This window comes from Sus scrofa, chromosome X (assembly GCF_054392235.1).
Source record: "Sus scrofa isolate SSC_HxYL_T2T_F1_AM1 chromosome X, Sscrofa_HxYL_maternal_Yorkshire_Landrace_v2.0, whole genome shotgun sequence".
In the NCBI taxonomy this organism is placed as follows: domain Eukaryota; kingdom Metazoa; phylum Chordata; class Mammalia; order Artiodactyla; family Suidae; genus Sus; species Sus scrofa.
Window position 1 is genome coordinate 13,527,209 of NC_139401.1, and position 26,968 is coordinate 13,554,176.

The following is a 26,968-nucleotide window of genomic DNA, read 5'->3' on the forward strand; positions in this document are numbered from 1 at the left end:
ATGTGTCTACATGTCTAGGTGAATCACTTTGTACAGCAGAAATTATCACAACTTTGTAAATCAACTGTACTTCGATAAACATTTAACAATGAAAAACATTTTAAAAAACTTGCACCCATGTGAACACATTGCCTTAGAAGGGGCCACGTATGGCTTGGGGCCCTTAAACTTCCTAAGCTTCCTGATCAACCCACCTCAGGAGGCAGGAGTAGGTACCCAGACAGAGCCCTCTACTAGCACTTTCTTTAGTCAGTGTGACTGAATCCACCTATGGTTTTGCATATGAATATTTTTTAATCCACACTCATCCAGGCCATGTCTCTTTCACTCATTGTCCCAACATTTCTAGCTGAAACAGCTATGCTAGAATCAGATGTAAAACTATCTATTATAAACAGAAATTATTTTTTAACCACAAGTTACTTTTCTCAAATGAAGCAAGAGTTTGACTTTTTAAGTTGACAAAGAATTTTTATCTGACGGCTTCCATAAAGCTAATACTTTGCCAGGAATATAGGAGACTCTAAAGGAAATTCAGTTATTTCTACAATACCCCAGTAATAAAAGTTTCCGCTTGTTATGAAAACAAGAGTTCATATAAAGTGTAAAAGAAGCCACCAGAAAGTTGTTTTTGAAAAGCTCTTATTCTTCTGAATCACAATGCTTGGCTGTTTGAATAAGATTAGCTTTTCTTTTTAAATCTCATCTAGAAGCTTTATAAAACGAATCTCAATTTATTAATCATTTCTGGATCTTTCATCTGTGGCCCACAAAATCTTATTAAAGCCTGTACTGACTTAGTTGATGCTTCGTAAGAAGAAAATGACTCTGTGTAGGTTTGGACAGGGGAAAAATAAACTTGTGTCTCCTTGGTTCTTGATGAATTCTTTCTGGTCCCTCCTGTGTGTGTGTGTGTTCGTGTGTCTGTGTGTCTGTATGTGTCTTTTCTTTTACGCATAACCCAACCAAACACATCCTTTTCAAAATATTATGATCATCGTGATCTCTTGCACCAGGGGAGTTTTCAGCATTCTAAAAATAATTTCGATTCTTTGGAGTCAGAGTGTTTTTAGTTACGGCCGCACAAACAGTTGGGGCGGTGGGGGGCGAGGGGGGACAGTGGTTTCCACATTAGATCCATTTGGAAGTACTATTGAAAAAAAAAAAAAAAAAACAACTCTGAACATGATGGAAGCATGAAGAAAACACTTTGGAAATTAGGATAACGAAACAAGATTAAAATCAACTTCTATTACAGCCAAAGGATAAAATCCTAGTGTTAATGATTGATCTTAGAGTCTTTCCTTTCTCCTTCCTCATCCCTTTGCCACAATTTCAACATCATCTAGGGCTGCCTCCAGCCCCATGATTAACCCCTTCTCAACAAGTCTTCAGCAGAAATCCTAAATCTAGGAGTAAGAAGCTAGGTAGGCTCTAGGCAAAGGTACACTGAAGGGAAGTCGCTTCCTTCTGTCCTTCCCATGTCATCTGCTTTGGATTTTAAATTTTTGTATAGCTGAATTAAAGTGTCCTCTCTTGTACACATATGATAAAAGACATGCGTGATTTGCTTTCTCATCATCCTCAACCATGCAAAATTAACTTTTTCAATTTGATGCATAAAGAAATCCACAGTGAAGACTATGAACACCCAATAAAGACTAATGACTGAATTCTAATGATTGCATACTTCTTGCAAAGAGCTTGGGGGTAAACATTACTATTCAAGAAGACTACCTAAGGAAAGAAAAATCCACTGCTTACTGTAGCTGTTTGCGGAGGCCAGATGAAGGTCTTGTGTTGTTACTGAGGGTGTTAATTAGTTACTGCTGCATAACAACCCCCAATTCTCTGGAGCCTGCAGCAGTAAACAGCTGTTTTTTTCATGCACAGGTCTATGGGTCCACCATGGCTTGTTTGGAGTCACCTGGGGTTCAGAGGGCTTGGCTGGTTGGCGTTAGGTCTGCTCCATGTGTTTCTTCGCTCTCCTTGGACCAGCAGCTACTCAAGGCACATTTTTCTCATGGTGAATCACAGGGGCCTAAGAGGTCAAGCCCAACCACCGATGTGCCCTTGGAGTTCCCGTCATGGCTCAGTGGTTAACGAACCCGCCAATATCCATGAGGATGGGGGTTTGATCCCTGGCCTCGCTCCGTGGGTTAAGGATCTGGCGTTGCCGTGAACTGTGGTGTAGCTTGCAGATGTGGCTCGGATCCAGCGTTGCTGTGGCTGTGGGGTAGGCTGGCAGCTATAGCTCCGATTCGACCCCTAGCCTGGGAACCTCCGTATGCCGTGGGTGCAGCCTTAAAAAGACAAGGGAAAAAAAAAGCTTTAAAGCTCTGGTCAAGTTTGCAATATTTCTATAAGCTAAGCTCAAAATCAAGGGGTGGGGATGCAGACTCCATTTCTATTATTGCAACGATAGGTCACAGTGCAGAGGGAGAGAGGCAATTAACAATAATCCAGTCTTCCTCACTGACCACTTTTAATCTGTCTGTGACTTGATTTCCCCATTTGTAAAACAAGATAAAACACATCAAAAATATTAAAATTCTACCTTTTAGAGCTCTAAGGATTAAAGCACTTAGTGCCTGGCACACACATACAAAAGCTTAATAAAGAAATTCAGCTGTTATTATTACTGCTGTTGTTATACCCCAATCATCCAAGAAGAGGGAGATTAAGCCTTATGAATAGCCGCACCTTGGAGCATTATGCAGCCATCAAAAATAGCTATGAAGAGTTGTAATAATTTGGGGAAACATTTTGGCTTTACTAGTAAGTGGGAAAAAAGCAGCATATGTAAAAATATGTGGCTATGATCCCAACGATGTAAAAAAAAAATCTATATGAATCAAAGACGTAAAGGAAATATACCGATTATTAAAGCAGCTGATTCTGAGGGGTGATTGTTTTCATCTCTCTATATTTCCTGGTTTTCTATAATAACAAGTATTTTTCTCTAATAACATTAAGCTTAAAAAACATCGTTAGGAGTTCTTGCTGTAGCTCAGTGGGTTAAGAGCCCAACTAGTATCCATGAGGATGTGGGTTCAATCCCTGGCCTTGCCCACTGTGTTAAGGATCTGGCATTGCTGTAAGCTACAGTGTAGGCTGTGGATGTGGCTCGGATATGGCGTTGCTGTGGCTGTGGCGTTAGGCTGGTGGCTACAGCTCTGATTTGACCCCTGGCCTGGGAACTTCCACGTGCCATGGTGTGGCCCTAAAAAGACAAAAAACAGAACCACAAATTTTTTAAAAGAAATCTATGGTTTGGGCCCAGAGTATGTGTAGCTGATCCCACCATTAGTTCCTTATGTGTTTGGGGGTCATTTTTAACCTCTAGGCTTGTTTTTCCTCTTCTCATTTGGGAACAGTATGGTTAGCTTGATTGTTTCCAATATCCCGTTTCTTTCCTCTTCACACCTGGTTTTGGATTATTTCAGTGGTTAAATGAGGTGCTTTTCCTGATGGGCAAAATACACAGCAGGGGCCGAGGGTGCTGCAAGCTTAAGGATGTAAGATGATGACAACCATAAGCAAAAGAACACAATTTGAAGATCTGGTAAGTACAAGAGAGATATTTATAGATATTAATCAATTATCTTGACATTATTTTTCTGTTTTAAGTATTTGTATTTTTCTTGAGTCCCTATGAATAATGGTACTGCTCGTGAGCCTGACCTTTTCAAGAAAAATGCTATACTTCTATAATTATATTTGAGAGACATAACATTATTTGAATAGGCATCTCAGTATTATTCAGACATATTGTAATATTACCAGGACTTAAAGTCTTTGAATAATGCAAACTTTCGTAACATTACTCATCACATTTAGTGTAGGCAGATTGAATGTGGGCATATTTTTAGCTCCTTTTGGTAAATTAAATTGAATTCTGTTTTCCTGTCCTCTTGGATTTCCAGAGCTTCATCATTTTCTCAACTCCAAAGTGTACTTCTGTGGTGGCTTGAAATTTTGTCCACAAATACTTTGGTGTTGCTTCCTTTAAAAGGTGGAGTCTAACTCCTCTCCCATGAGTGTGGGCAGTAGCTGGTGACTCGATTCGAACAGATAGAATGGGACTAAAGCGATGGTGTGTGACTTCCAAGCCTTGGTCATAAAAAGGCTTTGTGGTCTCCTCCTTGCTCTCTCCTGTCTTTGAACACTTGTCCTCAGGGAAGCCGGCTGCCGTGCTGTGGGAACACTCAAGGAGCCCTATGGAGAGGCCCACATAGCAAGGCACAGAGGGCTCCTGCCAAGAGTCCCGTGAGCATGCCATCTTGGAAACAGATCCACCAGCCCCAGTCCAGCCTTCAGATGACTCCAGCCCTCCTGATGCCCTAACTACAACTTCCCCAAAGACCCTGAGACAGAATCATCCAGTCAAGCTGCTTTCAAATTCCTCACCGGAACTGTGAGAGGATAAATGTTTACTGCTTTGAGCCAACAACTTTGGGAGTAATTTGTCATGGAGCAATAGATACATAGCACAGCTTATCACAGAACTATTGCTGGAAAACTATCTTGGAAGCCTGTATATCTTGACCATGAGGTGCCTACCGTAAGAAAAGGTCTGAACCACATGGTAGGTACACAATGTGAGGAAATCAAACCCAGAGCGTGCCTTCAGGTAGCCTGCAGTCAAATTCCATCAACGTAATGACAGAAAAGGAGACAGACCTTTTTTGACATTGACGGAGGTACTGATTATCAATTACCTTGGGTTTATGAAACGGGGGTTAATATCTACTTTAAAGGTTGTTATGAGGTTGAAAAAATAACAGCAAATAAAGTAGCTGGCACAGAGTTGTCCTTCGTGAATGCTTGCTGTTATTATTAGAGAGACGCATTTCCATCACCAGCTTTTTATTTTTCAGTCTTCAAGTTAGAGCCACTGCATAACACCTAAAATGTGTAATCATTGCATTGTGTATGCAAAGCAGCATTTTTACTAATAGGTTTGAAAAGTCAGAAATTTATCAGAAAAAGCACTCTTCTGTTTTTCTCAAAACTGTTGGTTTCAATCTGAGTCTATTTTTGTTTTCCAAACAAGATCATTTGTATCATTTTTTTTTTCAGATTCCACATATAAGGACTTGCTTTGTGGCACAGTGGGTTAAGTATCCAGCATTGTCACTGCAGTGGCCCAAGTTGCTGCTGGGGTGCAGGTTTGATCCCTGGCCTGGGAATTTCTACATGCTGCAGGCACAGCCAAAAAAAAAAAAAAAAAAAAAAGGATTCCGCATACAAGTGATATTATATGATACTTGTTTTTCTCTGCCTGACTTCGCTTAGTATAATCTCTAGGTCTATCCATGTTGCTGCAAGTGGCATTACATCATTCTTTTTTATGGCTGAGTAATATTTCATTGTATGCGTGTATCACAGATAGAAAAATTTATGGTTACCGAAGGTGAAAGGGGGAAGGAGGGATAAATTAGGCGTTTGGGATTAACAGATACTACTATATATAAATAGATAACCAACAAGGACCTACTGTATAGCACAGGGAACTATCGTCAATGTCTTATAATAAGCTAGAATGGAAAAGAATCTGAGAAAGAATAGATAGATATAGACAGATACCTGAATCACTTTGCTGCACTCTGCAAACTAATACCTCATTGTAAATCAACTATATTTCACTTAAAAAAAATTTTTTTTAAAAAAACCTGTTGGTTTGAAAACCTCTTAGGGAAATGACAGTGCCATGGTTTAGATTTGACTCAGTGCCTATTTTAAGCTGGTGGTGAGCATGCATTTTTATTGCTAATCCTTTAGAATAATAAATAAGCTAAGTTCCCACACCGATGTGCCAGCATCCTAAATGCCATCAGCCATTTTGTTGAAAGAGTGCTATTTTTCACTCTGGACAATGTGTGCGATATTTTATTCCAAAGCAGTCCTCTTATTTAAATAAATAACTGTCTGTCATCACATTATTTAATTCAAAGTTACCTAGGTTCCTCCTTTCCTTAATTACATGGTTTGCTTCAACTCCATCTCATCAATTATGTTGATTTCTTAAGCCCTTGAGACCAGGAGACCTGGCATATAGCCACTTCGTTTATCTTCTTAAATATTCTAGGAATAATCAAGAGAAAAACTCAGAACCTAAAGTTTACGTAGGTGGTCATCAATTTTAAACGCCCGAATCTAGATAATGGATGTACAAGGTGAAATAACTAGATGACTATGAACAAGATAGTTATTTCTGACCAGAGCTGCTCTCCTGCCAGTTTCTTTACATGCATAATTACGGTTCCTGTATGGCTCTGTTGTTATGACAACCATCACTGTATCTCACACTACACTGGCGGTGAAATGTACTAGGGGCATGAAGCATACATTTTTCATATTTTTCCAAGTTCATTTTTTTCATGGTTTCATGGAACAGTCCCACATGAAACACTGATCTGAGCTGAAAAGAAAAATCAGAAAGACTTATTCTCCCAACTTGGAGACTGAGAACCAGCTTCTGTGAGCAAAATCGCAATTCACCATCACAGCGAGTTAATTCATGGCAAACAATCAGACTTCCTTTCCAAGGAGAAGGGAGAGCAATTGCAGTTGGTATCTTCTGATTCACATTGCATTGCCCCCTCCCTGATATAAATTGCAAACGCCAGGAGACCGTGGGGAGACTCCAGATGAGGGGTGACATTTTTGCTCCTGTTCCGCAGGGAAGAGGTAAATGCTGAAATTCACGGGCTGCTCTCTGTTTAATTCACACGGTAATGTCAGGGGCTTCTTGATGGAAGACCAGTGGCCCCTCCCCTCTCCAAGCTGCTACTGGGGTTTTGCACTTTGATAAAGCGCGTTTCTCATGATCAGAATTGCTGGCGTTCAGATCCAGCAAGAGGCTGTAGCTTATAGCTAAATGCACAGCAACAAAACTGATTTAAAATAAAACTTTCAGTAACCTAATTCAGGAACCCGCCCCCACCCTTGCCTCCTGGAAAGAATTTTGCTTAAAGTGTTCCTATCAAGGCCCACATCCATTTACCTGACACGTTTAATTCCCATCATTACTCCTCTTTCTCTAGGGAAAGATTATATAACTGGAAATATCATAACAAATGGAAGTAAGAGACAGAAACACCCACTTGTTGAGTACATGGCCGACCTGGTGTGAATTTTGGTAAACATTTCTTAGATGCAAACCCAATAGGTTTTTTTCACTATTAATATTCTTATACTATTTCTTGCCAAGACTAGAATACGTTATTAAGACTTTGTAAAGACCTCAGCGATTTGGAGTGTTAAATCTGGTTTTACAATGTTGGAGAGAATTCTCTGGTTGCAACTTCCTTGCTTTATTATTCTTCTTTGTTCATGGAGAGACCGTTCCAATCAACTGCATAATCTGTTAGAATACAGCTTGACAGAGGGAGAGGGATAAATTCGTAGTATGGGATTAAAAGATACTCACTACTCTACATAAAATAAACCACAAGGAGCTGCTGTATAGCACAGGGAACCATATGCATTCTTATAATAACTTGTGATGGAGAAGAATCTGGAGTTCCTGTCATGGCTCAGCGGAAACGAATCTGACTAGCCTCCACGAGGACTCAGGTTTGATCCCTGGCCTCGCTCAGTGGGTTAAGGATCTGGCGCTGCTGTGAGCTGTCGTGTAGGTCGCACACGTGGCTGTGGCATAGTCTGGCAGCTGCAGCTCTGATTCGACCCCTAGCCTGGGAACCTCCATATGCCGTGGGTGCGGCCTAAAAAAGACACACACACACACAAATGTGATATATATGTATACACACACACACATATAAAACTGAGTCGCTTTGCTGTACACTTGAAACAAACATAACATTGTAAATCAACTGTACTTCAATAAGTAAATAAATAAAATACAGCCTGAGAGGAATGAAAGATTTTTCTTTTAATAGCTAAACAGTTCTAGGATCAAATTTCTGAACTTTGGACATTAAGATAAAACTTAAATGAATTAAAATGTGTCCTAGTGGTTAAGGATCCGATGTTGTCACTGGTGAGGCACGGGTTTGATTCCTGGCCCAGGAAATTCTACATGCCACAGTTGCGGCAAAAAAAAAAAAGTAAATTGTATGATATGAATGCTAACTCAATAAAGCTATTAAAAAAAAAAAAAAGAATTGAAATGTCCTTGAGCCAGAAAGTAAAATAGGATGGAGTAGCAGATGGCATCTGATTTATTTTGCTTCATTTCAAATACCATACATAAGCAAACGCCAGCGACTCAGTGGCCTTGTTGAGGAAATGTGCCAAACAGAGGCCATAGAGAGCTGAACCTGACCATGGCCATTCCCCATTGGTCCACTGTGGAGGCCGCTGCCGACGTAGTGAATTTCTGGGATGGATCTGCAGCACGGTCAGAGAACATTGCCCTATGTGTAGACAGCTAGCATCAGACTTTCTTCCTGAGGAGTCAACGTCAGTCAAGCTCTGGATTAAACAGGTGCTGCATTCCCACTCGGGCTACTAAACCAGAGCCTGGGGTCTTGGTACCAGGGCACCCAGCCATGATGCCAGATCCTGCTGCACTGTGCATATTAGAACATCTGCCTCCCAGCCCCGAAGTCCACCAGACTGGGATGTTTTCGTTGCAGAACAAGTAATAAAATTAAGCAAGATGAATGGTACGGTTTTAGAAATATTTCTTGAAATAACACACAAGCTTTGAATGCTTTCAGTTTTACAGCCTCTTAGAAATGAAACATAAACATGTTCTAGTGGTTAAGGGAAAATTAGGAAATGAAGGCTGTGTCCAGTAATAGTAAGAATTTACAGGATATTTTTCACATTTCAAAAAATGTATTCAATACAACAGTGGAATACCACTCAGCCACAAAGAAAGAAAGAAAGAATGCCATTTGCAGCCACATGGATGCAACTAGAGATTCTCATCCAAAGTGAAGTAAATCAGAAAGACAAAGACCATCGGATATCACTTCTACATGGAATCTAAAGTATAACACAAATGAACCTATCTACAGAACAGAAACAGACTTGCAGACATGGAGAACCGACATGTGGTTGCCAAGGGAGAGGAGGAGGAGGGGGCAGTGGGATGGATGGGGAGTTTGCTGTTGGTAGATACAAACTCTTACACTGAGAATGGATGAGCAGGGAGGCCCTGCTATACAGCACAGGGAGCTCTATCCCCTCTCTTGGGATAGACCTTGATGGAAGATAGTATGACAAAAAGAATGCATGTATATATATATATATATATATATATATATATATATATATGACTGGGTACAGCAGAAATAGGCACAACACTGTACATCAACTATACTTTTTTAAAAAATGTATGGCTCTTCCCTATAGCAGATACTGTGCTAAGTACAGATACAGAAATAAAGAGCTGTACCTCCTAGCCTCGTGGTATGTTCTAACGAAGTTGGAACAAAGAAGAACAGATGATAGGAACCATCAACAGAGCATGTGTCTCTGGTCCTGCTTCAGAAACGGGGCACTCACTGCCCAGCTGCTGGGAATGTTGCCCACTAACTGCCCCCAGCTGACACCATGATTAGCCATGTTTCTATACAGAAAATCTACCCAGATATAAAAGGATCTCTCCCCTTCCCTGTGTCCTCCCAGAATCATCAGGAGACACAAGCCAGCTGGCAGCCACAAGAGCAAAGAGAAAAGTGAAGGTAGAAAGTAATGGATGTCCCGGGGCGGGGGGGGGTTTCATAGTAAAAGCAGGTTTTCATTATTTGATGTGTTTGGTTTTGTAAACTTTGGGGCTTGGGGTTGCCAAGGAAACGGTGTTTAGAGTCAAATCAGAAGGAAAATCCAGTGTCGACTGGGGAGGGATGAGAGCCTCAGCCGAAGTAGACAAGACAAGGCACCTCATCCCTGGGATGGAGAAAGACCTTTCTTGGGGAAAAGAAAGGTCTTTTAAATTAAATCTTTTAACATGCTCTTTGAATAACATTACAAACACTTTTTATTAAAATATAGTTGACTTACAATGTTGTGTCAATTTCATCTGTACAGAACAGTGACTCAAGTATACAGGTATATCTTTTTGAATTCAAATTTTGTCTGTATACATGCCCAGGAGTGGGACTGTTAGATCATATGGCAACTCTATTTTTAGTATCCTAAGGAACCTCCATGCGGTTTTCCAGTGGTTGTACCAGTTGACACTCCCACCAACTGTATAGGAGGGTTCTCTTTTCTCCATCCTGTCTCTAGCATTTGTTATTTGTAGACTTATTAATAATAGCCATTCTGACTGGTGTGAAGTGGTTCCTCATTGTAGTTTTGTTTTGTGTTTCTCTAATAATTAGTGATGCTGAACATCTTTTCATGTGCCTACTAGCCATTCATATGTCTTCTTTGTAGAAATGTCTACTTAGGTCTTGTGTCCATTTTTCAATTGGGTCGTTTGTTTTTTTGTTGTTGAGTTGTATGAGTTGTTTGTATATTTTGGAGATGAAGCCCTTGTCAGTTGCATCATTTGCAGATATTTTTGCCCATTCTATAGGTTGTCTTTGCATTTTCTTTTTTTAATGGTTTCCTTTGCTGTGCAAAAGATTGTAAGTTTGATTCGGTCCCATTTGTTTATTTTTGTTTTTACTTCTATCGACTTGGGAGACTATCCTAAGAAAACATTTTAAAATTTATATCAGAGAATGTTTTGCCTATGTTCTCTTTTAGGAGTTTTATGGTGTCATGTCCTTTTTTTTTTTTTTTTTTTTTTTTGTCTTTTTGCCTTTTTGAGGGCTGCTTCCTGCGGCACATGGAGGTTGCCAGGCTAGGGGTCGAATCGGAGCTATAGTCACCGGCCTATGCCAGAGCCACAGCAATGCAGGATCCGAGCCTCGTCTGCAACCTATACCACAGCTCACGGCAATGCCAGATCCTTAACCCACTGAGTAAGGCCAGGGATTGAACCTGTAACCTCATGGTTCCTAGTCAGATTCGTTCACCACTGTGCCATGACGGGAACTCCAATGGTGTCATGTCTTATGTTTAAGTCTTTAAGGCATTTTGAGTTTATTTTTGTGCATGGTGTGAGGCTCTGTTCTAACTCCATGGGTTTACAAGCAGCTATCCAGTTTTCCCAGCACCACCTGCTGAAAGGACTTTTTCCCATTTTATATTCTTGCCTTCTTTGTCAAAGATTAATTGACCGTAGGTGTCTGGGTTTATTTCTGGACTCTCTATTCTGGTCCATTGATCTGTATGTCTTTTTTGGTGCCAATACCATGCTGTTTTGATGACTGTAGCTTTGTAGTATTGTCTGAAGTCTGAGAATTATGCTTCTTGCTTTGTTTTTTTCCCTTCAGGATTGCTTTGACAATTCTGGGTCTTTTATGGTTCCATGTAGAAAAACTGCATTTTAACAGGATCTTCAGGGACTCAGGTTCACAGGAAAGTCTGAGAAGCAGTGATCTAACTCAGTGGTTCTCAAAGTGCAGCAGAATCGCCCAAGCGGGAGGGGGTGACCTGTTTGACTACAGATTCCAGGGTTTCAGATTGAGTAGGTCTGAGCTAGAACCCAAGGATTTGCAGTTCCGACAGGTTCCCAGGTGATGCCTCTGCTGCTGGATTGGGAAACACGCTCTGGGAAGCACAGGCTTTATTTCGTGCAGCTCATTTACTGGGGAATCAGATCCCCCTGAGCTCAACTTTCACCTCTGATACTCACCAGCTGCTTGATGCTGGGCGCTCTCCTGACCTCTCTGAGCTCTCTCTAACCTCTGATGTTGCTAAGTGAAGTAACACCAACTTCACCTGGACTTAGGATTTCAAGAGATTTTAAAAGCCAAGCACCTCCCCCACGCCTGGCCACCGAAAGTGCTCAGCAGAGTAGCGGCCTCAGCACCTCCAGCGAGCTTGTAAAAACCACAGGGACCGTGTATCAGAACCCGCGTTTCCATGAGACCCTCAGGTAACAATCACATGCGTTAAAGTCTAGGAGTTCTGTATGCATATGGGTCCTCAGTTTCCCAGTTCCAGCAGGGTCACTGCAGCTCGGGGGAAGGGGCGACGGGCCCCAGATCAGGCACTGGTAGCTTGAACCTCTAAATCTGTGTTCCCACTCTCCAGCTCCAGCTGCACGCTCAAGGTTTGAATCCCCATCTCAGGCTGGAACACAGGCCCGGAACCCCTGCAGGTTTGCACAATACCGGGAGGCACCAAATGCCTAAAATAGGCGTTTATGTGACCTTGTTTTCTGGCCTGGAGTTCGCCCGGAAACAGATGCAACCTCAGAAAGAAAGGATTTCTATACCTTGTGCTTATTTGACTTTCAGATTGCTTTTTTTTTTTTTTTTTTTCTTCCACATTGAATCCTTGTGGGCTGGAAAGGAGTAGGAAAGAGAAAGGATGGAAGCAAAGGCCACGCAGGGTACCCAGATTCTGACAGGGAGAGAAAGGAGGTTCTCTTTTCTCCAAGCTGAAGAGGAGAACGGCTCCCTCCCAGGCAGAACTGGTTTCTGTTAGAACAAATGGGCCAGCTGAACTCCCCGCCCCACCCCCCCCCAGCCAGAAGTCACCCCTCTCAGTGTTCTCTCATGCAATTCTCTGGGAACAAAGTACTCTTGGGGAATCATCACCATTTGTAGCCTTTTTATGGTGCGAACCAAATGAACATGAATCCTTCCAGAACATTCTAATGAACAAAACAGTACAGAAGGGACTTCAGAGTTGGGAGGCAGCATTGCTTTTTTGCATATGCATGACTAATGACATCTGAGACATAGTCTGGCAGGAAATACAAAATAACCAGATTTATTTGAGGATGAAGAAAGTTCTAGAAACTGTGTCATCCCCCATGCAGTTGCCCTTAAGTTTAAGGGCAATTTTGTCATTGAATGTGCTGTTTGGTACCTCTTGCGCTGCGAGGTAAGGGTTGGCTTTCATTGCATTAGACATCATGGGCCAGGATCACTTTTTCTTTCCCTGAAGCTGGAGAAGGCTGGACTGTGCACATAAACAAGTCATTGTCTTAAATTCTGTGACTGTGAGATTTATGCCACCCATTATAGTGGAAATCAATACAGTGATATTCACTTTATAGCTGCAAGAAGTTGAGGAATGGGAGGTCATTTTATCCAAGGTCCTAGCCGGGCCAGCTTGGGGATAGGCTTAAAATTTAGATTCCCCCATGTGCAGTCTCTTCATATAATGCGAAACGATGAGTTTCAGGAAAGAGCTAGATTTTTAACTTTGAGTCTTGATTTTCTTACTTAGCTATATATTTTCCTTCCTGGCCCTTAAGCACTGACATCTGGATATAGTGCCAGGGTGATGTCCATGGAAACAGAAGCAACTTTGGGGCCATTGGATTTTGGTTAGGGCTTAATCAAAAGCCCACTTGTGAGATTGTGGCCCCCAGTTCAGGACTGGGCAGAGCCCCTGTGGATAAATCCACAACTCAACTCATCTCATGAATAAGAACTCAGAAATGTGCTTCTTCCCTCTCCACTGCTCAGATACACTTCAAAACTCAACCAGATGGGAAACTCAAACAATGACTGCCTCTAAGGCGGACAGGGGGTAGTGATGTGGGTCTGGGAAGGAAGGAACAAGGGGGAACTTTCTGGAGTGAAAGTAATGACGCATCTCACAGGGCTTTGAGTTCGGTGGTGCCGTATGCGTGTGTCGAGACTCATGGAACGCTACCTTCAAGATCTGCATTGTTTGATTAGATGTTAATTTTACCTAAACTAAAACCCTGTGTGTGTAATAGAACAAACTCCCTGAAAGAAAATACTGGGGACCGTAACAGGGTTAAGAGCTAAACGTGTTAGAGCTGCATTTTCATCAGCTCCGTCATCTTCACCCATCACAAAATGCAAACATCTTTGATCACGTATGTAGCGGGGAGCAGGTGGAAATTCTCAGAAGTGGCTAAAATGGCTAAAGTAGGGAGCGTATCGTCTGGGGCAGTTGGCTTTCTGTCAGCCCTGCCAGGAAGCCAGATCTTTGCCCCCCAGCTGAGCAGGCTTCCTTTAGCATTCAGTCCTGGTGTAAAAAGAACCACTAGAGCTGTGAGTGTGTGTGTGGAGGGTGGGCTAGCTGAAGGCTTGGGGCAGCTCTGTCATGAATGCCCTCTAGGACCCCGTGCAGGGGATGGGGTGGGTACTGGGCATCTTGGGGTCTCTCCTGTTCTCCCCTGAGGAAATGTAGACATGGTCGCAAACTGGCAGGGAGGAAGGAAGGGCCGGCTTCAAGATCTATTCCATGATGGGTTTGGGAAAAATTACAAAAAGCGCAAGGGTAAAGGAGACATTTGACTAAAATTGTATTGTTGAGGAGTCTTTACCCTTTTGGTTCCACTTTGAATATCCCTCGATTTCCTCAGTTTACTAACGTGGTTTGCTGCTTTTATTTTATCATGAAATATTTCAAGCATAGAATATATATAGAAGATAATGCAACAAAAATCCACAGTCCAGTCTTGTCAGATGACTTTTTTTCAAGCTTGAAAATGTGTTTTAATTTGTGATTAGTAGTTAAATTATTAAATTATTAGTAGTTAAATTAATAGTTCAAATAAATCAGAATTGTCCTTCTATTAACATTACCCTTTAACTTTTTCCTCATCTTTATGTCGTGCATACTGGAAGACAGGTATTTGGACATGGTCATTGTCATTAGAAGCGACAATAATAAACCCACACTTTTATAAAAATAACGTTGCTAAAATAGAAAAAAATGTATTAAGAAGAATGGCATTGACGTACATCATTGCAGTCTCTTGAATGTCTGCCTTAATCGAAGCAGCTGAATTTTCATATTTGCTTCTGTATTCAATACATTGTGAAACATTGTTTTAGTTGAAAAATATGGAGAAAACCCAGTTTTATACATATACATAGTTGGAAAGGGGAGGAATAGACTAACAGCTTTTTCAGATAGTTGTGGATATTCTTCTTTGGTATCATGCCAAACTGGAAATGTGGTAATTTCTTAAGGATCCATTATGAAATTTGAAACTATAATAATGAGCTTTTCATACTTGGTTCCATTAAAGTTCATTGGTTTATCTTTTTTTTTTTTTTTTCTCTCTCTCTTTTTAAGGCTTCACCCGCAGCATATGGAGGTTCCCAGGCTAGGGGTCGAATCGGAGCTGCAGCTGCTGGCTTACACCACAGCCACAGCATTGCCAGATATGAACCACATCTGTGACCTACATCACAGCTCACAGCAATGCTGGATCCTTAACCCACTGAGTAAGGCCAGGGATTGAACTTGTGTCCTCATGAATACTAGTCAGGTTCATTACCTCTGAGCCACAGTGGGAACTCCCTTATCTTACATTTTGAATGGATGGTTTAACCATGCATGATCTTGTAACAGCTTGTGTTGGTCATTAGGGGAGCTGATTTCTTGAGTTAGGCAGATCTTCCTTAATACAATATTAACAAAACGAAACAAAACAAAAACCATTCCAAATCGTACCACTGATCTCACCAGAAAAGTCTACAAGTATTGTGAAGCTGTCAACCCTGGCGTGTGTGTTGGGGGGGGTGGGGGGCACAGATACAAATGTGTAAAATTTTACCTGTCACTTGAAAACTCAAAAATTTTATCCTGGCAACAAATACTACTAATTGTTTTCCTTAAAGTGACAGGCTCATTTTGTTCCTTTTTGAGAAAAGCTCTGCTTTATTCCCCACTCTGCGCAATCATTGGTTGTCTGTTGCCCTTTCAGGTTAAGATGGTATCACAGGAAAACGGTGGCTAGTTTACCTGGCACCTCAAACAGTCACTGAGTGCGTTTCCTTGAGATAACATATGAACATTGGTATGCAGCAAAAATATTTTAGATGTACTTCTCATTTTGTCACACGGAATTGAAGATGTATGCTCCAGGGCTGAAAAGTAGTGAAAACGATCATTTTTACTTGCATTTATTTTTCCTGCACCTGCGCAGAGGAGAAGAGCCCAATCACCACCACTACAGTTTGGTGCTGATGCCTCGATTCATGTTTAGGTGCCAGCAATTGAATTCCCCATCGCTCTATAACACTAGCAAATAGCGACACAGTGAAAAAGCCAAGTACCATCTCTGAAATATTATTAGGGAGTTCCCTGGTGGCCTAGTGGTGAAAAGATCTGGCATTGTCACTCCTGTGGCATGGGTTCAGTCCCTGGTCTGGGAACTCGGGAACTTCCACATGCCCCAGGCATGGTCCAAAAAAAAAAAAAAAAAAAAAAAAAAAAAAAAAAAAAAAAAATTATGAGAATAGTTTCGACTTCACAGACACATTGAAAGAGTTGGAGGCTCCTAGGTATCTGGGGACCACTCTTTGAGATCCACTGATAGGTCTCTCAATAATATTTTTTTCTCCTTTAAGCAAATTAAGTGTCAGAATTTTACACATTCAGCATTAGCCATGAATCTAGCATTCTTTTCTTCAGGAATTACTTGTGCATATACAGGATATGCTGGCAGTACAATGGTAAACAAGAGCAAAGTTCTTGCCTGCATGTAATAGCTATTCTACTGGGTGAGACAACCTGCGATTCAGTAATCAGACAGCTGTAAATGTGTAACCGTGATAAATGCCATGAGAATCATAATAAGAGAAGTTCACTTAACCTGTGAGTAGAAGGTTAAGATTCAGTGTTTCTGAGAATAGAAGGTTTGCCTTAAAATCTCAAGGGTTGATAGGTGTGAGCAAGTGAAGTAGGCAGTGGTGGGGAGTGTTCGAGGCAGAGGGACCAGCATGTGCAAAGATCCTGAGGCAGGAGGGAGTTTGATGTGCTCAAGAAATGGGAAGTAACTCTGCAAGGGAGTGAGAATGATGCGAGATAATGCCAGAATGGAAAGTAGAGACCAGAATATAGAGTATTCTCTGCTCACATTTTGGCTTTTATGCGGAGAACAAAGGGGCGCCATTGAAGCCTTTCTAGAAGGGTCGCTTAATGAAGTTGTCAGTATAAAAAGATCACCTTGGTTGGGCCGTATTGAGAATCAGTGGATGATGCTGGGGGGTTAGGGAGATGAATGCAGGGACCATTTAGAAGGCTGCTTTTGGAGTTTAGGAGAGAGAAAAAGACAGGGGAAGGATTGTGTTAGGGCACGACCATGGGAAGGAAGTGACAGGGAGTCAATGAGGAGTGAGCATAGCCCGGAGAAAAAGGAGCTTCACAAATACTGCCGCGGTTGCCTGTTTGCCCAGCTGAATGGGTGGTGGTGCCCTGAGAGAGCCATTTCTTATTGAACTCTGGCTGTCTGGGAACAAAAATTAGAGAAAACTCAAAGAAAGAAAATAGAAGGAAGAAAAAAAAAAAAAAAAAAAAAAACCATCAGCACCGGGGCCAGAGGTGGAAGACAGAATCAAATTATTAGGAGAGGGATTTGGATTTATTCCTTTCATTGTGTCAGTGTTCTCCTAAAAAATAGTTCCCGAGATCATTGAGAGATCCCTAAGAACAGTAAGTTCAGTTTCCTGTTAAATATCTGTTTTTAGCAGCCAAAGGGTTTGCTGTGGTGTTTGGTCTTCCCTGCGGGAGACAAGGCGTCAAGACAGCCTCAATCAAGGAGAGAACTTTCCAACAGTCAGAACTTGTGCTGATGACCCCCCAGGGCAGTCTGCACGCCTCCCAGCTCCACTGTGTGCCAAGCTCTCTTAGCCATGCCCTCAGATACCATCTCACTTCACGTTTGTGACAACTCAGCGTGATAGGTATTGACACTGCCTCCATTTTACAGATGGATCAGTATCAGAAATACTGATACTTGCCAAGGATCATATCACCCCCCAAGCATCAAAATTAAGATGTCTAGACTTTTTTTTTTTTATGGAGGTATAACTGGGAAATAACATCATGATGTATTTAGCCACACTCTTTTTTATTTTTCCTTATTTTAATTTTTATATTTACTTATACATTTTGTCCTTTTAGGGCCACACCTGTGGCACATGGCTAGGGGTTGAATCCAAGCTGCAGCTGCCGGCCTACACCGCAGTCACAGCAACACTAAATCTGAGCTTTGTCTGTGACCTACACCACAGCTCACGGCAATGCTGGATCCTTAACCCACTGAGTGAGGCCAGGGATCAAACCTGCATCCTCCTGGATACTAGTTGGGTTCATTAACCGCTGAACCAACACAGGAAATCCTTCTTATTTTTTTAATACTATTTTTTTCTCAAAGCAGCTGAGTGATATTTCTAATGCAGGGATTACCTGGTTTGGCGGGGTCCTGGACCCCTTTCAAAACTTCTAACCTTTTCCCTAACAAAGTGTACATTTGCACACAGAGAACGGACACCCTATTTTCAGAGGTTTTTTAATTCTCTTAAAACTCATCCAGATCATGCCCAAAACCATTTGGACACCAGCATTAAGAAGGATTATTCCAGGGTGGTCTCTTGTGGAACAGCAAGTTAAGGATCCTGCATTGTCATTGCAAATAACAGCTCGGGTCACTGCTGTGGCATGAGTTCGATCCCTGGCCAGGAACTTCCACATGTTGTGGCCACAGCCAAAAAAAAAAAAAAAAAAAAAAAAATTCCAGGGCCTTTTGAAAGCTATCACTGATACTGTTTTTAATGTCTGGTCCATAATGGATTTTTTTAATAATCAGAGAAGAAAAAAATGAACCACCTTAGATTTCCCCATTAAAAATTGCTTACTATTCATTGAGAACAAGTGTCCGAACAAAGATGTGTCCAGTCACGTTCACAGCAGCCCTGTTCCAAAGATGCAAAAGGTGGAAGCCACCCACATGTCCATTCACTGATGACTGGATAAACACAATGTGGCAAATCCACACAATGGAATATTATTTGCCAATAAAAAGGAATGAGGTGCTGATACATGCTACAGCACGGATGAACCTTAGAGAGATGATATCACATGAAAAAGCTAGATACAAAAGGCTGTGTATTAAGTGATGGCGTTTACAGGAAATGTCCAGACTACGTTAAGTCCACAGGCAGGCAGAAAGCAGACGAGTGGTTGGCTGGGGCTGGGAAGAGGGAAAGGCAGTGGCTGCCTAGTGGGTATAGATTTCTTTGGTGGTGAAGAAAATGCTCTGGAATTAGAGGTGACAGCTGCACACATTGTAAACGTACCAATAGCCATGAATCATATATTTTAAAGTGGTTAATACGGTGACCTTTATGTTAGATGAATTTTACCTTGATTTTCAAATTCTTTCTTTCTTTCCTTTTTTTCTTTTGCTTCTTAGGGCTGCTCCTGCAGCATATGGAAGTTCCCAGGCTAGGGGTCCAATCGGAGCTGCAGATGCCAGCCTATACCACAGCCACAGCGATGCCGGATCTGAGCTGTGTCTTTGACTTACAGCACAGCTTACTGCAGTGTGGGATTCTTAATCCACTGAACGGGGCCAGAGATCGAACCCACATCCTCATGGATACTAGTTGGGTCCTTAACCCACTGAGCCACAATGGGAACTCTGCAATTTTTTCTTAAAAGATGACTCTCAAGAAACCAGTGGCTGCCAGGCTTTGCCCTCTTACTACCTTCTTCTGCCTGGGCTGGGCTGGTTAGAGGGGCATAGCTTCCCTGTGGGGCAAGTTGGCACCTGTAGGCTGAATCCTGGCAGCCTTCTCTGGGGTTCCCATTGCCACCTAGGGGCCTGGCAAACGGTGTGGCCCTCTCTATGCAGAGATCCCCTGTTCTTGCCCTAGAACCCTGCATTTGCAGCATCCTGCTGGCATTGAAATGATGGTAAATGGAATTCCCTGGCGGCCTAGAGGATTAAAGATCCAGCCTTGTCACTGCTGTGGCTCTGGTCACTGCTGTAGTGCAGGTTCGATCTCTGGCCCAGGAACTTCCGCATGCTGCAGGTACCCCCAACCCCCCCCCCCCCCCCGCCTCCGCAAGGCAGTAATCCATGGGCTTTTTTGCTCTTTGAAACCTGAGGCACCGTTCTTTGCTCTTTTCTCTATTTCGTCTATTCCCTGCCTCTCTGGGTCAGATCTTTGTGCCTGCCTGATGACAGCCAAGGTTCTCAAAGGTGGGGAGTGGAAAGAAGCGGTGGGAATGGGTGGTTGTGACCGCCCCCCTTCCCCAGAAGACACATGGCATTATCTGGAGACGGTTTAGTTGTCATGACTTGGGGCGTGTTCCTGGCATCTAGTGAGTGGAGACCAGGGGTGCAGTTAACCATCCTCCAGCGCCCGGGATGGCTCCCACAGCCAAGAATTCCCCGACCCCACGTGTCAATAGCGCTGAGACGGAGAGACTCAGGGTTATAGGATCATCGATATCATATGGTTGAAAATGCCAATAAGTACTTACTGTGGGCCTTCTCCTGGAGATGGTTCCTCCTTTCTTTCTTTCTTTTTTTTCTTTCTTTTTCTTTTGACAGCTGCATCTGCAGCATATGGAAGTTCTTGGGCCAGGAGTCAGAGCCAAGCTGCAGCTGCCAGCCTACACCACAGGCACAGCAACACCAGATCCGAACCGCATCTACCACCTACATTGTAGCTTGCAGCAATGTCAGATCCTTAGCCCACTGAGTGAGGCCAGGGATCAAACCCGCATCCTTACAGACAATATGTCAAGTTCTTAACCCACTGAGCCACGACGGGAACTCCTGCTGTTTTCTTGATCTCTGTGGCTTGTGATGCCAAATGCTGAAACAGCCCCAAGGCAAGGATTCTGGGACTCTCTAGGGAAATCAAGGACCTCAGCCTAGTAACTTATGGATCCCACAAAGACTATATATATCCTTTAAGGCCCTGGAGCTATGAAATGGAAGCTAGTCCTTCCATGTCGAGGACTGAGGCATATGCATGCTGGTCTGCCTGGCAGAGACAAGCAGGTCAAGAATTAGAATGCTTTTCACAGCCTGAGAATAATGGGATTTATAAAGGAAGGAAATAATCATATTATCCTTAACATTTTGCTTTACCATTTCAAATTATTCTAACAATTGTATTGTCAATCACTTCATTCTGAACCAAGGTTTACGGATTCATTTATCTTAACATTTTATCTTGCAAGAGAGACACTGGCTATATGGATGGGCTTCATTTTCTTTAATGATATTCTAAGATTGGTCAAACACACCTGAAAACAGGCATGATCTTGGCATTATCTTTGTGGCTCAGTAGGTTAAGGATCCGGTGTTGTCACTGCAGTGGCTTCGGTCACTGCTGTGGCATGGGTTCAGTCCCTGACTTGGGACCTTCCACCTGCTGTGGGTGCAGCCAAAAAAACAAATCAAAATAAATAAATAAATAAATAAAAAAATCCCCAAACAAAAATAGGCACAATCTTGAATGAAAATCAGATCCTCCATTTTAAAAATCTTGTCACAACCTTTCCTGAAGAGAGTGAACACATGCTACGTAAAACAGCAGCGGATTCTTAAATATTCTTATGATCCTACAGAGAGACAAGATGTTCACAACAGCCTTAACCCTTGCTCACATCACCTTGGAAAATACCTTGGGGAAAACCGTCAGTAATTATTTACTTGCTGGAAGATTTACTCCCTGAGAAAATTCATGCTTGCGTTCTCCCTAGCTGCAGGAGAATGTCACAGCGGGAAAAGAGCATGTTGAAGCCATTGTTTGACAGGCTGGCAGTCACAAGGGGAGGGGCTTGGTATAGTTGCTTTATTATGAGCTCGCCAAATGCATCTGTACCTGTCCCAACAAGGGGAAACGTGCCAACAGCAGCCATCCAGAACAAATGGAAAAATCCTGTTCGAAGGTGGGGGTTTTTGATTACGTGGATTCACGCACACTGAAAATGTCATGAAGCAACCTTCCCCTCTTCCCTTCATCTAGGGGTTTGGCCAACTCTTTCTGATAAGAGCGTGCACTTCTGTGGGTGACTGAAGCCCAGGACTTCATGGGTTTGTGATGGAACATGATTACTACACTAGAAAGTGATCTCTTTAGAAGAAATGAATACACACGAGGGTGGGGTGAGTTTTTCAGCATGGCAACGGATAATGTCCCCAAATGGTTGCCTGGAAACATCTGTTTCAAACCACTCTGAGCTAGGAAGAAGGTGGGGACCAGTCATGTGGTTCGTTGAGAAAATGCTTGGCTCACCAGTCTTGATCTAAGTGATGGCATCTGGACAGAGGAAGAAAAAGAAGTGGTCTTGGAATCACATCCTCTTCAAAACACAACAGAACAAGAACGATGTCTTGACACTTCTTGGAAAGGTTTTCTCACAGTGTGACAATTCCCCAGATTTCCCCTTCATGTTTATTTTTTTAATCCCTCACCCAGTTGCCCCGTGGTTAACATCTTCATGACTGTGGCATGTTTGTCAAAATGAAGACATGGACTTTGGCGTGTTATAATTAACCAGAGCCCCGAGTTAATTTGGATTTTGCCAGTGTTTCCACTAATGTCCTTTATCTGTTCCAGGATCTCATCCAGAACCCTGCATTTAGTCTTCCTTCTTGCCTTTTGATAACCCTCCTCGCTTCTTTTTGATTGAGATCGTGAACTTCAAAATGGGCTCTTAAGCACTTTTTCCTAAACACACCGGAGTCAACGTCTCAATTGTGTCTACCCTCCTAGGTTCTGCAATTGGGGCCCTGGCAGTTAAACTGATAAAAGACAGATTAACAAGAGAACCAAAAAAAAAAAAAAAAAAAAAAAAAAAAAAAGGATTAACACAAGCAGAGTGCATAAACGTGGGAGAAACTCAGTGATGGGTACCTCAAAGGGGTGGTTAGAACTTGGGGCTTATATAGCATCCTAACAAAGAAGAATAAATTTTTAGAGAAGTGACAAGACCAAAAGAAAGGAGGTTTCATCTTTTAGGTGTGACAAGCATTGGGAAAGTAAAACTTATAGGGGAGAGCTAATGGAAGATAACAGTTACTTAGTCCAGTTTCTTATATACATTTCTCTCAGTGCTGTCTCTCGGGCTAGGAACCAGCAGGGGGTGATGAGGAGGTGGCCTAGAAAGAGCAAGAAGGACATTTCTTGAGCCCATACTGCTTGTGCATCAGAGGCAGGATACTGGTCTGACATTTCAGAGCTTAGGTTCTGAGTTGGTATCTCTGGCAAGGTTTGGGCATATGGGAAAGACCCTGGAGCAAGATACCTGGGATACCAAGGTAGAGACTTGAGTACAGGAACCATTCTAGCCATTCGAATTAAGAACAAGATTAGAACTCAAAGTTAATTAACCTGAGGTTGAATTAACTTCCCTACAGAACAAGAAATGTTAAATTTCACCTGAATAGGAAAAGAAGTCTTCATCAACCCTCACTCAGGCTTTCTTAACCTCGGTACCCATGGGACTGGGGGTTGGTGAGCCCTCTGGTGTGGGAGGCCATCCTGTGACATTGTAGAACATTCAGTAGCATCTCGAGCCCTGACCCACTAGATGCCGGTAGCACTCCCCTGCCAAGGTGTGACCATCAAAAATGTCTCCAAATATTACCCGATGTCCCCTGGGGACAAAATCACCCCCACTGAGGACAACTGCTATAAACCAAGGCAGACCCAGGAGGAGCCATTAAGTGACCTATTTTAGTAGAAAAATATCAAGGGGAAGGAAATCAGCCTTTTAAGACAACATGCACACAACACTTCCTTTGTAAAGAACCACTGGATCAGCAAATGTTAGAGAATTTCGGTCTTTAAGGGAGGGAATCTGGCACCATAATCTGAATTATGCTGAAAACAATGTGGCTGATCATTATTCCTAACTGGACCAAAACCCCCTGAAGAACAAGAGTACCATTTATTGATCATGATACAGAACACGCGACAGTTTCTTTAAACTTCCTGTTTTTGGGGAGTTCCCATCATGGCTCAGTGGTTAACAGACCCGACTAGCATCCACAAGGACGCGGGTTTGACCCCTGGCCTTGCTTAGTGGGTTAAGGATCCGGCATTGCTGTGAGCTGTGGTGTAGGTCGCAGATGCGGCTTGGATCCCGCGTTGCTGTGGCTGTGGTGTAGGCCGGCAGCTACAGCTCCGATTCGACCCCTAGCCTGGGAACCTCCATCTGCCGTGGGTGCGGCCCTAAAAAGGCAAAAAATAAAAATAAAAATAAAAAACTTCGTGTTTTGCAGGTGAGGGGCCTAAGACCTCATGACAAGGTGTGTAAATGGGGGAGCCAGATGAAAGCCAGGTCCTTTGACTCCTAAGCATGAACTTCACCCAGGGCTCATATTTAGAAGATTGACCATCCAAGCACCGCAAGGTAAGAGCAATCGTGACAGAACGACCCTGGAGCTGGGTCCCCCAGACGGGCCCTGAAGGTCTGCACGTCACTGCTTGACCACCCCGCCTGGTGCACACAAGCTGAGTATGGACTTTGTTAATGGCTGGTCTGCTCTGGGGCCTCCTTTCCCCTCAGTTCTGCCTCCACGTGTCACAGCAAAAACATGGAAGTTTATTTCCAGCCCAAACTCACTAAAAGTGAAGGCGAAACCAGATTGTCTGTTCCCTCTAGCATTTTTGTAGACAGACACATTTGAAATAGAAGCGCACACGTGGGATTTTGAAAGCTGCCTGGGAACAGTGAGTGCTGGTCAGAGGTTCCTCTAGAAAGAGGAACTCAAGCTTCTGTCTTGCATCTTGAAAAGGGGGTGGAGATGGGGGTAGGATTTGGCTGTGTGTGTGTGCGTGTGGGAACTGGTGTTTTTGTTTCGTGTACAATTGCAAGATTATTATGTAAACTCGAAAGGGTCATAGGGCCGCCATCCTCCAGCCTGGCTGGTTAATTTGTGTTGAGTGCAGATTTGAGGAAGAAAGGCGTCTGTGTAGCTTCAGACTGGGGGACAGGCTGGCTGAAGGATATAAAGCAGTGCCTCTCAATCCTAGAGGCACCTTCCAGGGACTCTGAGAATTGGTGTGGGATGTGGCCCCGCACTGGGATTAAAAACTCCCCCAGGGAGTTCCCGTTGTGGCTCAGCAGGTTAAGAACCTGAGCAGTATCCATGAGGATGCGAGTTCAATCCCTGGTCTCGCTGAGTGGGTTAAGGATCCGGCGTTGCCATCAGCTGCAGTGTAGGTCACAGACACAGCTTGGATCTGGCATCGCTGTGGCCATGGCTGTGGCATAGGCCTGCAACTGCAGCTCTGATTGGTTCCCTACCCTGGGAACTTCCATATGCTGCAGGTGCAGCCCTGAAAAGAAAAAAAAAAAAAAAATTCCCCAGGATCGCATCCTGCAGCCTGGGCTGGGACTCACTGACCTGGAAGGTTAGCAGAACCTTTCCAGCAGGGCCCATAGCTAGGGTAGATTTCCACTTTGGCCGCTTACTGGTTGGGTTGAGCAAATGACCAGATTAACCCAGTTCATTCTCCCCGTAAGCCACCCAAGCACTGGCCTCACTTCCCCCTCTGCACGGAGGGAACTGCACTTTTTTTCTCTGTGACTTGCCCCCTCTGTGTTGCCTCCTCGGTGTGCCTTCGAAGGGAAAATTAATGATGTCACCACTCTCCTCTCAGTTTTATCCTCCCAGAAAAGATAATAGCCCCTGTTTCCCTTGGCGGTGGTTCAGGGACCACTAGCTACTATTTTTGTGGCTGTCCTGCGGGGCTTGGGGGTGGGGTAGCTGATGGATTTGCAGGGACGTGGCTAAAGCAGCATTCAGTGGAGAAAACGTAGAGGGACAGTAGCAAGTGTGCCGTGAACCACTGTTGCCTGTCGTGTTCTGACATGACTGTGTCAGACCTTGAAGGGGGCCCCACACCCTCGTAAAGAAGCCCAGACCCCTGCAGGTATGAAGGGTTCTGATATAATTGTCATATGACAGAGCACAACCTTCCTGGTTACAGTGAAGCTGGTATATGTGAAAACGCTTCAATTACTAAAGCAGTTTACAAAGGAAGATGTCACTATGAAAAAAAAAAAAAAAGTGTAGCCAACCAGCAAATCTCGCCACCCCCCTGGGAAAAAAAAAAAAAGTCACTATGATAACGATCCTGTGTTTTCCCACCTGCCATATTCTTCTGCATCGTTAATGTGGCTCCATGGTGGGATTTTCTGGGGCCCTTTCCTATCTCATATAGTACCTGACTTCTCAGACTCCAATGAGCATGCCAGTTACCCCTGCAAATTCTGACTCAGTAGGTCTGAGTGGGGCCTGAGATTCTGCATTTCTGCTTTGTCAGCATCCCAGGTGATTGTGAAGCATCCTCTGTTAAGAAGGTCTCCAGCATTTTTGCTCCGTCTCTGGGCACACATCAGAGCCATCAAGCATGGCCATCTTTCCCTGGGGCGCTGCCCTCTGATTCGGGCTGCCAGCTGAAATACGTGTCTCTCAAACATACGGAGCTTGAAGTGACTCCTTGTTTATTTGAAAAACAAATGTAACTGGGCTTCTGGCTGAATCGGGCCACTGTGAGGCCTCTTCCCACTTCTCATTTGCCTCCACCCATCTCTTGTGGGGGGGGGGTTGAAAACCACTCGAGGGAGTGCCTGTTGTGACTCAGTGGTAAGGAACCCGACTAGCATCCATGAAGACTCGGGTTTGATCCTTGGCCTCGCTCAGTGGGTTAAGGATCTGGCGTGGCTGTGGCTGGCAGCTGCAGCTCCAATTGAAGACTTACATATGCGTGGACATGGCTCTGGAAAGAAAGAAAGAAAGAGAAAGAAAGAAAGAAGGAAGGAAGGAAGGAAGGAAAGAAAGAAAGAAAGAAAGAAAGAGAAAGGAAAGAGCTTGAAATTACAGAGCTGTGAAGAATAAAAAATCCTCGTTCTTGTATTTTTTTCCTAATGGCTACACCCATGGTATATGGAAGTTCCTGGGCCAGCGACAGAATCCCAGGTGCATCTGTGACCTACGCCACAGCTGCAACAATGCCGGATTCTTAACGCACTGCACCAGGCTGGGGACAGAACCAGTGCCTCTACAGAAACAAGCCAGGTCCTCACCCACTGTGCCACAGTGGGGTCTCCCCTCTAGTCTTTTCTACCTGGACTTGCCTCCCCATAGCTTCTGCTCCTGTCTCTACTCTGAGCAAGCCCCACTCGTCTCCCCCGAGTTCTGAGACTCTGAGACCCCGGTGCCTTGGCTGGA

The 26,968-nt window shown here is 43.4% G+C and overlaps 1 long non-coding RNA gene across 1 annotated transcript in view; it reads left to right on the forward strand.

The window, feature by feature from the left end:
• Positions 1-3,570, forward strand: part of LOC110257721 (uncharacterized) — a 112,418-nt gene extending 108,848 nt beyond the window's left edge. Inside the window, exon 3 of the long non-coding RNA XR_014835696.1 lies at positions 3,447-3,570. This is a non-coding gene — a long non-coding RNA (uncharacterized LOC110257721). The remainder of the gene's footprint in view (positions 1-3,446) is intronic.
• The last annotated feature ends 23,398 nt before the right edge of the window (positions 3,571-26,968 follow it).